The following is an 11,189-nucleotide window of genomic DNA, read 5'->3' as shown; positions in this document are numbered from 1 at the left end:
CAATTACCACATCCCCCCACCCACCTCCCCTTCAGCAACCCTCAGTTTGTTTCCTATAGTTAAGAGTCTCTTATGGTTTGCCTCCCTCTCTGTTTTTATCTTATTTTATTTCTCCTTCTCTTCCCTATGTTCATCTGTTTTGTTTCTTAAATTCCACATATAAGTGAAATCATATGGTATTTGTCTTTCTCTGACTAACTTATTCTGCTTAGCATAATACCCTCTGGTTCCATCCATGTCATTGCAAATGGCAAGATTTCATTCTTTTTGATGGGTAAGTAATATTCCATTTTATATATATACCACTTCTTCTTTAGCCATCTGTCTTTTTTTTAAGAGATTATTTATTTATTCGTCAGAGAGAGAGAGAGAAAGCACAAGCAGGGGGAGAGGCAGGCAGAGGGAGAAGCAGCCTCCCCACTGAGCAAGGAGCCCAATGTAGGACTCGATCCCAGGATCCCAGGATCATGACCTGAGCCAAAGGCAGATGCTCAACCAACTGAGCCACCCAAGCGTCTTATCCATCCATCCGTTGATGGGTATCTGGGCTCTTTCTAATATTTTGGCTATTGTGGACATTGCTGCTATAAACACTGGGGTGTATGTGCCCCTTCAAATCACTACTTTTGTATCCTTTGGATAAATACCTACTAGTGCATTTGTTGGGTCTTAGGGTAGTATTGTTAAGTTTTTAAGGGACCTCCATACTGTTTTCCATAGTACATCTCTTTTTTATCCATTCATCAATCGATGGACACTTGTGCTGCTTCCGTATCTTGGCTATTGTAAATAATGCTGCTATAAGCATAGGGGTGCGTGTATCCTGTTGAATTACTGTTTTTGTCTTCTTTGGGTACATATCCAGTAGTGCAGTTACTGGATCATAAGGTAGGAATTTCATGGAAAATGAATCAGGGGGTCTTAACTCTATTTTAAAAAAAATATTATTACTTTGTAAGTCTGACAATATGTCATAATTTAAAATGATCCTTAAGATGAAAAGCGACTTCAGGAAAATCATAGTAATAAACGTTACTGTTTAAGTGTTAATGACTCAAACAATGGATTTACATTTGACTAACAATCCAGTTTTTATAACATTTATAGAAAGAATTTATTTTAATACCACAATCAACAAATGCAAAATCTTTGCAATTTACTATGTATTTATTTTATCATTCATTCATCTAAGCTATTAACAATAAAGATATAATCCTAGTTTTATTACTAAAGAACTTATTGCTCCATAGTACCTGGCACATAGTGAGAGTTCTCCAAATATCAGTTAAATAAATCAATGTATGACAAAGTATAAAAGAACTATTGTGTATTTGTATCCAAAGTTCAGTTCTTATTTACTTTTACCTTGAATTTCTTCTTCTTCCTATTGATCTCCAGAATTCTCTGTAATTCTTAGCAGACATTACTGCTTCTATAAGCTCTGAAAATGAAAAGTATCTAAGGAACATCTCTTAGCTTACTTTGATTTCACAATCTCTTTTATTAGCCAAAAACAATTTAATCCAGAGCATTTCTTCTGGTAGGAATAAAACAAAAAATTATACAACATCATACAGTTTTAAGAATAAAATTGGCAGCATAAAAATTGAAATTCTTTTTCCAAAGTAAAGAGTAGAGATATTTTAAAAGACAAATATGATTTCTTTTTTCAAAAAGTTGTACTTATAAAAGGAGAGGGAAAAAGAAGTTTTAAATATCGTGGCTTTTTTTGTATCACTTCTTCACTGGTAAAAAATATTTGCCTAAATATAATTAGTAAGTGCTGAAGATGGTGAGCTATAAAAATTTGGGAAGTTTTATTCTCAAATACCATGGGAAGACATGGGGGATTTGGTGAGGATTGCTAATTCCTTAGTTTTCATTCTGGTGGCTAACCAAGGCATAGTGCAGGCAAAACAAAAAGGCTAACAATAATACATACCCCTTGACAATAACACACATCCCTGTTTCAAATACTGTATAATCAACATTTGAAGTGGCAGAATACACACCTGGGCATCACCATTAGGCATTTCCCAAATATAGTATTTTTGCTAGTGCTTGATTCATTTATAACATTTAAGAATGATGTCTGATCCCAGTAGCATTTAAATAGCAACATATTAGTTTATATCTCTAATGTAAGACAGAGTAAGAATATATTCCTCAAAATCAAAACATTTTTATTGCCCCATTCTATCCAATGTATGTGCATGCTCTGCTATGCAATGCTAGTCCTTCTAGTTATGTAATGTTCCCATAGCTTGAAATTTTTAGTTGTTTTACCTTGATTTTCTGAAAAGTGTTCCAGTAAGGTTTATGACTTAGAATGTATTTACAAGATATACACAAATCCACAGAATCTTCAAAAGTTCATTTTTGTAGACCATATCAGCCAACATGCTAATCAGACACTTTTTACTTTTTTTCATGACCATCACCAACTATCATACAAGTTACCCTATGATCATGGTGAAGCCTTATTTTGGATAGACATCTTAGAAAACAAAACAAAACAACTTCATAGAAAATGAATAGTCATGAACTAAACTTTGTTGTCCTGATCATCAAACAAAAATTGATTCAAAACATTACAGACATTGACAGTTAAAAAAAAAAAAGCCATACTACTTGAGATATATAAAAGACCTCAATAAAGAGAAACATGTGAGTGAAAACATTTCCTGTTCAAAGAATTTCATTCCCTAGACATAAAAGGCCCTCTAATTTTCTCCAAATGAATGCCAGTTCTAGTATATTTTATGAGTACCTTCATTGCTGTTAGATTCTGAAATATAATAAAATGACCCTAATATGGGATTCCTCAAAACATTTACTAGACTCTCCAGGAAGCTGTATCAACCCCAAATTGGAAGTACTCCAAGATTTTTGCTTAGTAACTCTTGGGGGAGATTTGTTTAAAAGAATTTCATCTGAATAAGTAAATCCATCTCATTTTTAATGATTATTTGAAACAAAATTCTTTCACATCAGTGCCTTCGCCTCTTGAACCCATGTTAGTCATTCTCTGAAGATGAATTGGGTTCTAGCAACTTCTTTGAACACCTGGGAAGAGTAAGCCTTGGCTCCTTGCCATTGTTACAGATGCATTTATCTTCTGTCCACCTAATTAATGAGTCCTTATGCAGAGATCCCAATGTGATATAAGGTGTTAAATGACTGTGGACCACCCTGTGTGAAATAATGTCTACAATAATCACCATGAGGCACAGCATGCAAGTAAAACAGAAAAAAAAAAATGTTTCACCAAAGAAGCTGTCATCTTAAATTAATATAATGTAAAATGGCAGAGCACAGATGTTTTGGTGTCTTATTTATAATTAAACCCATGAACATAACACTGGGTCCTGGTGTTCATGTTGTGGCAGTGACTTCAACCCAAGGGGGAGAGAGTGCTTGGATAGCATGTTCAGAATCAAAAGTACTTATCACTCTCCTTTCTGTAACTAGGAAGAACTGTTCAAGACTTGATTATGGATTCCTTTACTCCTACTGCCGGGGACAGGTAGCTTCACTTATACCACAGAACAGGCTTGGGCTTTTTCCTCCCTTTCTTACCCTCCCCTCCCCCCCATCACTTTGCTCCAAAACCATAGATAAGACAATGAGAAGAGAACTTGTTTCCACTAGAAGGTAAAAGAAAAAACATGTTTAGAATGGAATTATTTGTCAGTAGGTTAGTTATGTCTAGATGGCACTTAGAACTAAATATTAAAAACTGCCCAACAGCATCACATGTAAATTTCTATCTATTGGAACTTCTGTAAGGTTCACCCATTTAAGCTTGACTTGAGACCATCCTAAATATCTCCCAGTCTTATCTCCAGAATGGTAAACTACTACCTGTTATCCTGTATAAATAATCATATGTTCAATCTTAGAGTTCTTGGTTTCTCCTTCCTTGTCATTGAATCTTACTATATATAACTCCGATTCCCCAGCAATGCTTTGACTTTAACCATTTTGTTTTGAACTTGCTGACCTTCACACCTTTCCAGGATACAATCAACAAAAGGTGAGAGATAGCCCCCTGCAGCCATGAATAGGCATCACTCAGATCTCCTATTGTGGGCATAATCTCCCGTTGTAGGACCACAGCTACTAAGGTCTGAATCAACCACCAAGTTCACAGAGAGGCCACACTTCCTATAGGCTAACCTGCAACACCTGAGCCTGGCAAGGATACTGAGGCAGGCTCATTTTTATGAGTTATAGAATACATTTCCATGGGGATGCCTGGGTGGCTCAGTAAGTTGTCTGCCTTCAGCTCAGGTCATGATCCCACAGTCCTGGGATCAAGTCCTACATCAGGTTCCTTGCTCAGTGGGGAGCCTGCTTCTCCCTTTGCCTGCCGCTCCCCCTGCTTGTGCTCCCTCCTTCTCTCTCTCTCTTTCTCTCCCTCTCTCTAACAAATAAATAAATAAAACCTTAAAAAAAAAAAAAAGAATACATTTCTATGAAGGTAAAGGGCAACAGACAGTGTTTGATCTCTACAGGAAATCAGTAAAAGGTCAAAATTAAATATTGTGTTTCTCCTTAGGTTCTGTTAGGCAATTAAGGAATTAAATAGCTACTTTTCGGGCACCTGGGTGGCTCAGTCGTTAAGCGTCTGCCTTCGGCTCGGGTCATGATCCCAGGGTCCTGGGATGGAGTCCCACATCGGGCTCCCTGTTCGGCCAGAAGCCTGCTTCTCCCTCTTCCACTCCCCCTGCTTGTGTTCCTGTTCTCACTATCTCTCTGTCAAATAAATAAATAAAATCTTTAAAAAAATAAAAAATAATAAATAGTTACTTTTCTTTGAGTAGTGTGAAAAAATCAATTTTTCAAGAGAGGCTCACCTATTTCCCATTTAGAATTATTTATATTTGTATATTCAGCACCTGATACCTTTCTAAGAAAAGATCAGTACCCAATAAATGTTTTTTTAACAAATGATAGTTCATTGAATTAACTGATAACAAATTTTTAATCATCCACTTTCAGGGAAAAACATCATTGTGTATATCAGATCAAATTTCATGTAGAAAATCAGGTGATCAGTGTTTGATTTTTAAAATAAATGTATGTTGAAAAAATAGATAAAAATAAATTTATAGAAGAAATAACATTAAATAAGCACATAAGATTCTCAGGGTTTTTTTTTTTAAGATTTTTTATTTATTTATTTTGAGAGAGAGAGAGAGAGCATGAGTGGGGAAGGGACAGAAGGAAAAGGAGAGAGAATCTCAAGCAGACTCCACGCTGAGCATGGAGCCTGACATGGGGCTCGACTCATGACCATGAAATCATGACCTGAGCTGAAATCAAGAGTTGGACCCTTCCCCGACTGAGCGACCCAGGCACCCCAAAAAGATCCTCAGTTTTAATAACAATATGAGAAATATACATACATTTATAAAAGATATATTTGAGATATTTCTCACCTATCTGATTAGCAAAAGTGAAAAATGATCAATGCACAGTGATTAGGAAGATATGTAGAAGTAGACCACATTATACATTTCTGAAGTCGTACAATTTTTTAGGGGAGTAATTTGACAATACCAAAATTTCAAATATACTTTCCTTTAAATATACAGCAACTCAAAATAAAAATATATATGACTTAAGTTGTCACTGCTATTAATGAAATACTTTCTATATTAGTCATAAAATAAAACACAATACATCCTGTTGAAAAATTAGGAAGATATTCATATACTGATAAAGAAAATATAATATGTTGTACATCAGTATATAAATATCTTCTTAATTAAAAAAATGGTTATTTATGTGTGTGTGCATGTGCAGATACATGTGTATGTTTAGCTTTGGTTTCTCAAAAGATTTGGGGAGCCATTACTTATAGCATGATCTCATTTGGTTTTAAAATGATAATAGATATACTTGTGTGCTAATAAAAAAGTCAGGAAAGATATGAATCACATTATTAACAGTGATGTACTTTAGAGAAGATTATTGGGGATTTTTACCTTGTCTGTTATAAGATTCTGTATCATTAGAATGTTTTGGTAATAAGCATGAGTCACTTTTATAATAAGGAAAGTAAAACAATTATTTCTAAATTCGTTAAAATTATGTATTATTATTTTATATTATAATATCGTTCTCTATACATTTATACTTTTATAATTATACTTTTATAATTCTGATTATACTTATTATATCATTATACTTATGTTTGTAGCATTCATTCCATTCTGTGAGCTAATTCTCTTATTTTATTTGAATAATTTTTGGCTCTGTCATTGAGCAGAAAATGCACATGAATAATTTCAGCTCATAAAAAGTTGTTGACTCACAATCCAATCATGTCATGCTTGGCTAATATATATCCACATATTGATAATATAATGTGTGTGTATGTGTGTGTGCACATATGTATATGCATATGATTCAAATATTTTCAACTGTTTCATATATAACAGACAGGGGGCTTCCCAAGGACACAAAAATATTCTAAAAATTGCTGCTGCATGCTTTTTTGTTCTTTTTAAGTACTGCCTTGTCATGGTGAAATAAAAATTTACTACCACTCTGTCTAGAGTTCACCCAGCCTCTGAGCATAGAGTCAAGGGATCTATTGAAACAGTCATTCCCTAGGGTCAATTTCAATCTTTGCTTTCCTTTTAATGATTAAGACAATTTCATTGCCACCTATGCTTCTAATTTACACAGGGGTACCTCAGAAGACCTCAAGGGCCAATCATCCAGTCCGAAGGTAGAGATAAATGATCTATTGAATTTTCTTGAAGAGTTCTAAGGCAGAAACTGACAGACTGAGGGAGTTGCAGAGCTATTAGGTCCTTTCACAGAGAAAGTCCTATATTCTTTTGCATGTCTCCCTTTTCCCTCCACAAAAATGATGATTCATACATAATTGAAGGAATGTCATTTCAACACTATGGCTAGAATTTTGAAAATATCAAACAGATTGTATATTTTCAGTAGACTACTAATTCTTTTTTAAAATTTCTGGGTGTGGGGGGAGGAAAGAGAAATTTGGCTTTTCCATTCATGAGTGTTCTTGAAAAGAACAACTCTCTATTTACTATACCAGATGGAGGAGTAGCAGTACACTGAAATTACTGGCAAAGAGGGAAGAAGAATATTGTAAATCATTCCAAAGTGGAGGCACATGGGGGGAATCCTTGGGGAATTAGCCAAGACCTTGTTATAGAAGAAAGTGGATACAGGACTATTTATAAGTTGTTTTTATTCAGTAGATAAAAAGAAAGGCAGATATACAAAGACAAAAAGAAATGTGTAAAAGTCAGATTAATATTATGAGGAACTATACAAACTGAACTGTGTCCTTTTAATAGTTATGAAACCTAGACAAAAAGTATATACATTTGAAAATACCTGTGTTGAAACTGAATTCATATTGCCATACTCCTTACTAATGCAAAAATACAGTGAATTCCTCTTCACAAAGACTACAACAGTTTATTGACAGCATCACAAGGAAAGTGGCTTGCTATGTATTCTGGGATAAAGGTATGTTTGCCTTAGTTTATCTTCAAACTGACCTCTTTTTAAAATGATAATATATTTTTTTTATCACTGGCCAATAAGATATTTCCAAATAATTGTCTATACTGTATCATGAGAGACAATAATAAACATAGCCACTAATATCAGCTAATGTAGCTAAAAGTAACCTGAGAAAATAATAAGCATTAGAACAGGAAAAAGAAATCGGTAATGTCAAAATTTTCATTTTGGAATGAGCTATCTGAAGCTCAAAAAACTAAGGAATTTGCCTGAGTTCACATAGCTAATAAAAAATAGATCTGGAGATTAAATCTATACCTGTTTGATTCTAATGCCTATGTGTTTTATAACTGTGGTACTTTGCCTTTCCCATGGAACTGTTAAAATTTATTTTTTTCTGGAATGTTGCAAAAGTGCTTTCTACATTGTAAGAGAGTGAAATTCCATTACCATTTATGTCCTGTCATACTTTGGACATTTTAAAATTAGTTTCTCTAATGTTACTTAAAATATGTACTTATTTATCTTCCACTTTGCACCAAAATGGGTTTAAATCAACTTAAAATATAAAAACAACTAAAATTAAAATGGCAAGTTCTGTCTTAAGTGAACTTTACTCTTTTATTTCTTGGTAAAGTTTATCCTAGGTAATAAAGAACTTAGAATTTGTTTACAGACTACTCTATTCAATGATTGCTGGGCTCACTATGTATTAAATGAAGAATTCACTAAATATAAACTAATCACCTGAAAACACTGATCATAATTAAATGTTGCTGAAATAAGGAGATAAGTTTCCCAGTCTACATAAGAGATGTTGAATTTTCTACCCCTAATTTTCTCATATCCTTCATTAATTTTATGGAATCTTACTCTTACTCCCTCATAGCAATTTCTTTATCTTTTACACTTTATATTTATCTGCTAATTTTTCTAATTTCTCTAATCATTACAAGTAAATTTTTCTCTACATCATGAACATAGCTATAACAGCTGCTTTAAAATCTCTCTCTATGAATTCAAAAATCTTGTATTTTGACGTTAATTTCCACTGAAGTTCAAATTTTGTATTGTCCCCTAGACATTGTGAATATTATGTTGTGAAAATTCTACATTCTATTATATTCCCTGAAGAGTGTTGATTTTTGTAGTTCTTTTAGCAGTCAATTAACTTGGTTGGAATCAAATTGCAAACTCTCTCTTGGATGGCAGCTCAAATCTCAGTTCAGTGTTTTCACTCTTGCCCCAGGTTGCTTGAAATCTACCCCCACAAATGCATGGTTCAAGAGCCAGACAGAAATGTGAGTGTATTTTCTACACAGAATTTAAGGCCCCCTATATGTTACTACATTTTTTCTGAGATTTTTTCCCCCTCATTTTCCAGCAGTTGTGATTGCCTGACACCAGAGAGACTGTGGGCTTTTTATCAGAGAGTTAGCTACCCCATATGGCATAGACTGGAAACCCTCAGACTAAAAACTGCAAAATTAAGAAATTCTCCCTATGCCTTTCCTTTATCCAAGTGGATTTCCCTCCTGAATCTCCTTGCTTTTTGTTACCATCCAGTGCCTTTGATATTTTTATTTGGATTTGGTTTTTTGCTTATCTAGGGACAAATTTCTATATTTTAGCCTTACTTTGTTTGTATCAGTCTAAGGTATATTAACATAAATCTTGGATTACAAGTAACAGAAATACAACTCAGTCTGTCTTAAACAGAACAGAAGTAAATGGCTTCCAGTACTGAAATATTTAGGATTAACTTCCAGAATAGCTGGATTGAGATTCTCAAACAGTAGCACCAGGAATTTGTGGGTTTTTTACATATGTCATATCTTGGCTCTGATTCTTCTTCATAGGCTTTCTTCTGAAGAGCTCCCTCCCCATATAGTTTTTAAAGCTCTTGACTGATACAGTACTAAATTAAGGACCTCAGCAGAAAAACAAGGCCTGATACCCACTGCTTCCAGGTGAGTCTTGGAACCAACTTCTGTGTTTTTGGTTGATTGACCTCTTCCTAAACTAATCCCAGGGACTGTGATTGACCAAAGATAGGTCATGTGTTTACCCCTGGAACTGGCTTTGAGTTCAATCCCATCTAAGGCACAGAGCCTGAGAATACAGGACAGTGGTTCGCTAAAGGAAAATCAGATGATGATACTAAACAGAAGAGAGAATGGTAGATAGGTAAAGCAACAGAATCTCTCTGTTGGCACAGACAGGAAAAGAAAAACACATCAAGTTGAGAAAAGAGAAATAACCAGTAACAGATGGTGACAAAAGTAGGATCTTGTTCATTGTCAGCTTTCTCCTTAGTCCTCTTAGGAGCCAAGTCTGAAGGCTCCTCTTGAGCACATTTCCATTCTTTGACTCTTTTCATTAGAGTTCTGATCTCCCTCCCTTTACCCATAGAAACAGGGATTTAGCTTAGTTTCATTTTACCAGTATAATCAAACAATTTTTCCCTAAGCTGCAGCACAACAGCTAGGGACATACATCCAACAAAAACTTCTCCTTTTCTAAGGATTCTGAATAGGCACAATACCTTTGTTGTCAACAGTGACCATGATACACTAAGAAAACACAACGAAGTCTCCATGTAAAAAAAAATCAGGAATACAAACATTTTGTAAATAGGGATAGTTTAAAAAAAAGACTAGTTCAGGGCACCTGGGTGCCTCAGTTGGTTGAGTATCCAGCTCGTGGTTTGGGCTTAGGTCATGATATCAGGGTCATGATAGAGCTCCTAGATAGGCTCCACGCTCAGCGGGGATTCTGCTTGAGAGCCTCTCCCTCTGCCCCTGCCCAAATTAATCTCTCTCTAAAATAAATAAATACATCTTTTAAAAAAGGACCAGTTCTTTTGGGTTACAAGATGATTTTTGCTCTTCATGTGATTCATACAGATATGTAAAGAGAATGAACAATTTTACTAGTGTGGGGTAAAAATAAACTCTTTTATTTTAATGTGCACATTATAATGGCTCTCAATCCCCAAATAGTCACCAGGGAGTTTATTACTTCACTCAGGTTGATCTTTCCTGGGTATTGTGCATTTAGAAGGTATCTTTGCAATATTTGTGAACTCCATCCAGTGAATTCAATTCTCGTACTATTATTGCTTCTTTTCTCCCTATTACTCATCTCTATGAGAGACCCTTTAATTATTTTTATTGTTTTTTTAATTTTATTTTATTATGTTATGATAATCACCATACATTACATCATTAGTTTGTTTTTTTTTTTTTTTTAAGATTTTATTTATTTATTTTTGAGAGAGAGAGAATGAGAGAGAACACATGAGAGGGGATAGGGTCAGAGGGCAAAGCAGACTCCCTGCCGAGCAGGGAGCCCGATGCGGGACTCGATCCAGGGACTCCAGGATCATGACCTGAGCCGAAGGCAGTCGCTTAACCAACTGAGCCACCCAGGCGCCCTACATCATTAGTTTTTGATGTAGTGTTCCATGATTCATTGTTTGCGTATAACACCCAGTGCTCCATTCAGTACATGCCTTCTTTAATACCCATCACCAGGCTAGCCCCTCCCCCCACCCCCCTCCCCTCTAGAACCCTCAGTTTATTTCCCAGAGTCCATAGTCTTTCATGGTCCGTCTCCCCCTCCGATTCCACCCCCTTCATTTTTCCCTTCCTACTATCTTTTTTTTTTTT

At 35.1% G+C, this 11,189-nt stretch overlaps 1 long non-coding RNA gene across 1 annotated transcript in view; it reads left to right on the top strand.

Annotated features, from left to right (window-relative positions):
• Positions 1-7,381: 7,381 nt before the first annotated feature.
• Positions 7,382-11,189, top strand: part of LOC145720322 (uncharacterized) — a 217,015-nt gene continuing 213,207 nt past the window's right edge. Inside the window, exon 1 of the long non-coding RNA XR_014143233.1 lies at positions 7,382-7,521. This is a non-coding gene — a long non-coding RNA (uncharacterized LOC145720322). The remainder of the gene's footprint in view (positions 7,522-11,189) is intronic.

This window comes from Leptonychotes weddellii, chromosome 2 (assembly GCF_054177405.1).
Source record: "Leptonychotes weddellii isolate Sample4059 chromosome 2, ASM5417740v2, whole genome shotgun sequence".
NCBI classification, from domain to species: Eukaryota; Metazoa; Chordata; class Mammalia; order Carnivora; family Phocidae; genus Leptonychotes; species Leptonychotes weddellii.
The sequence above is the reverse complement of the archived record's forward strand: the minus strand, read 5'-3'. Positions and strand labels throughout refer to the sequence as shown.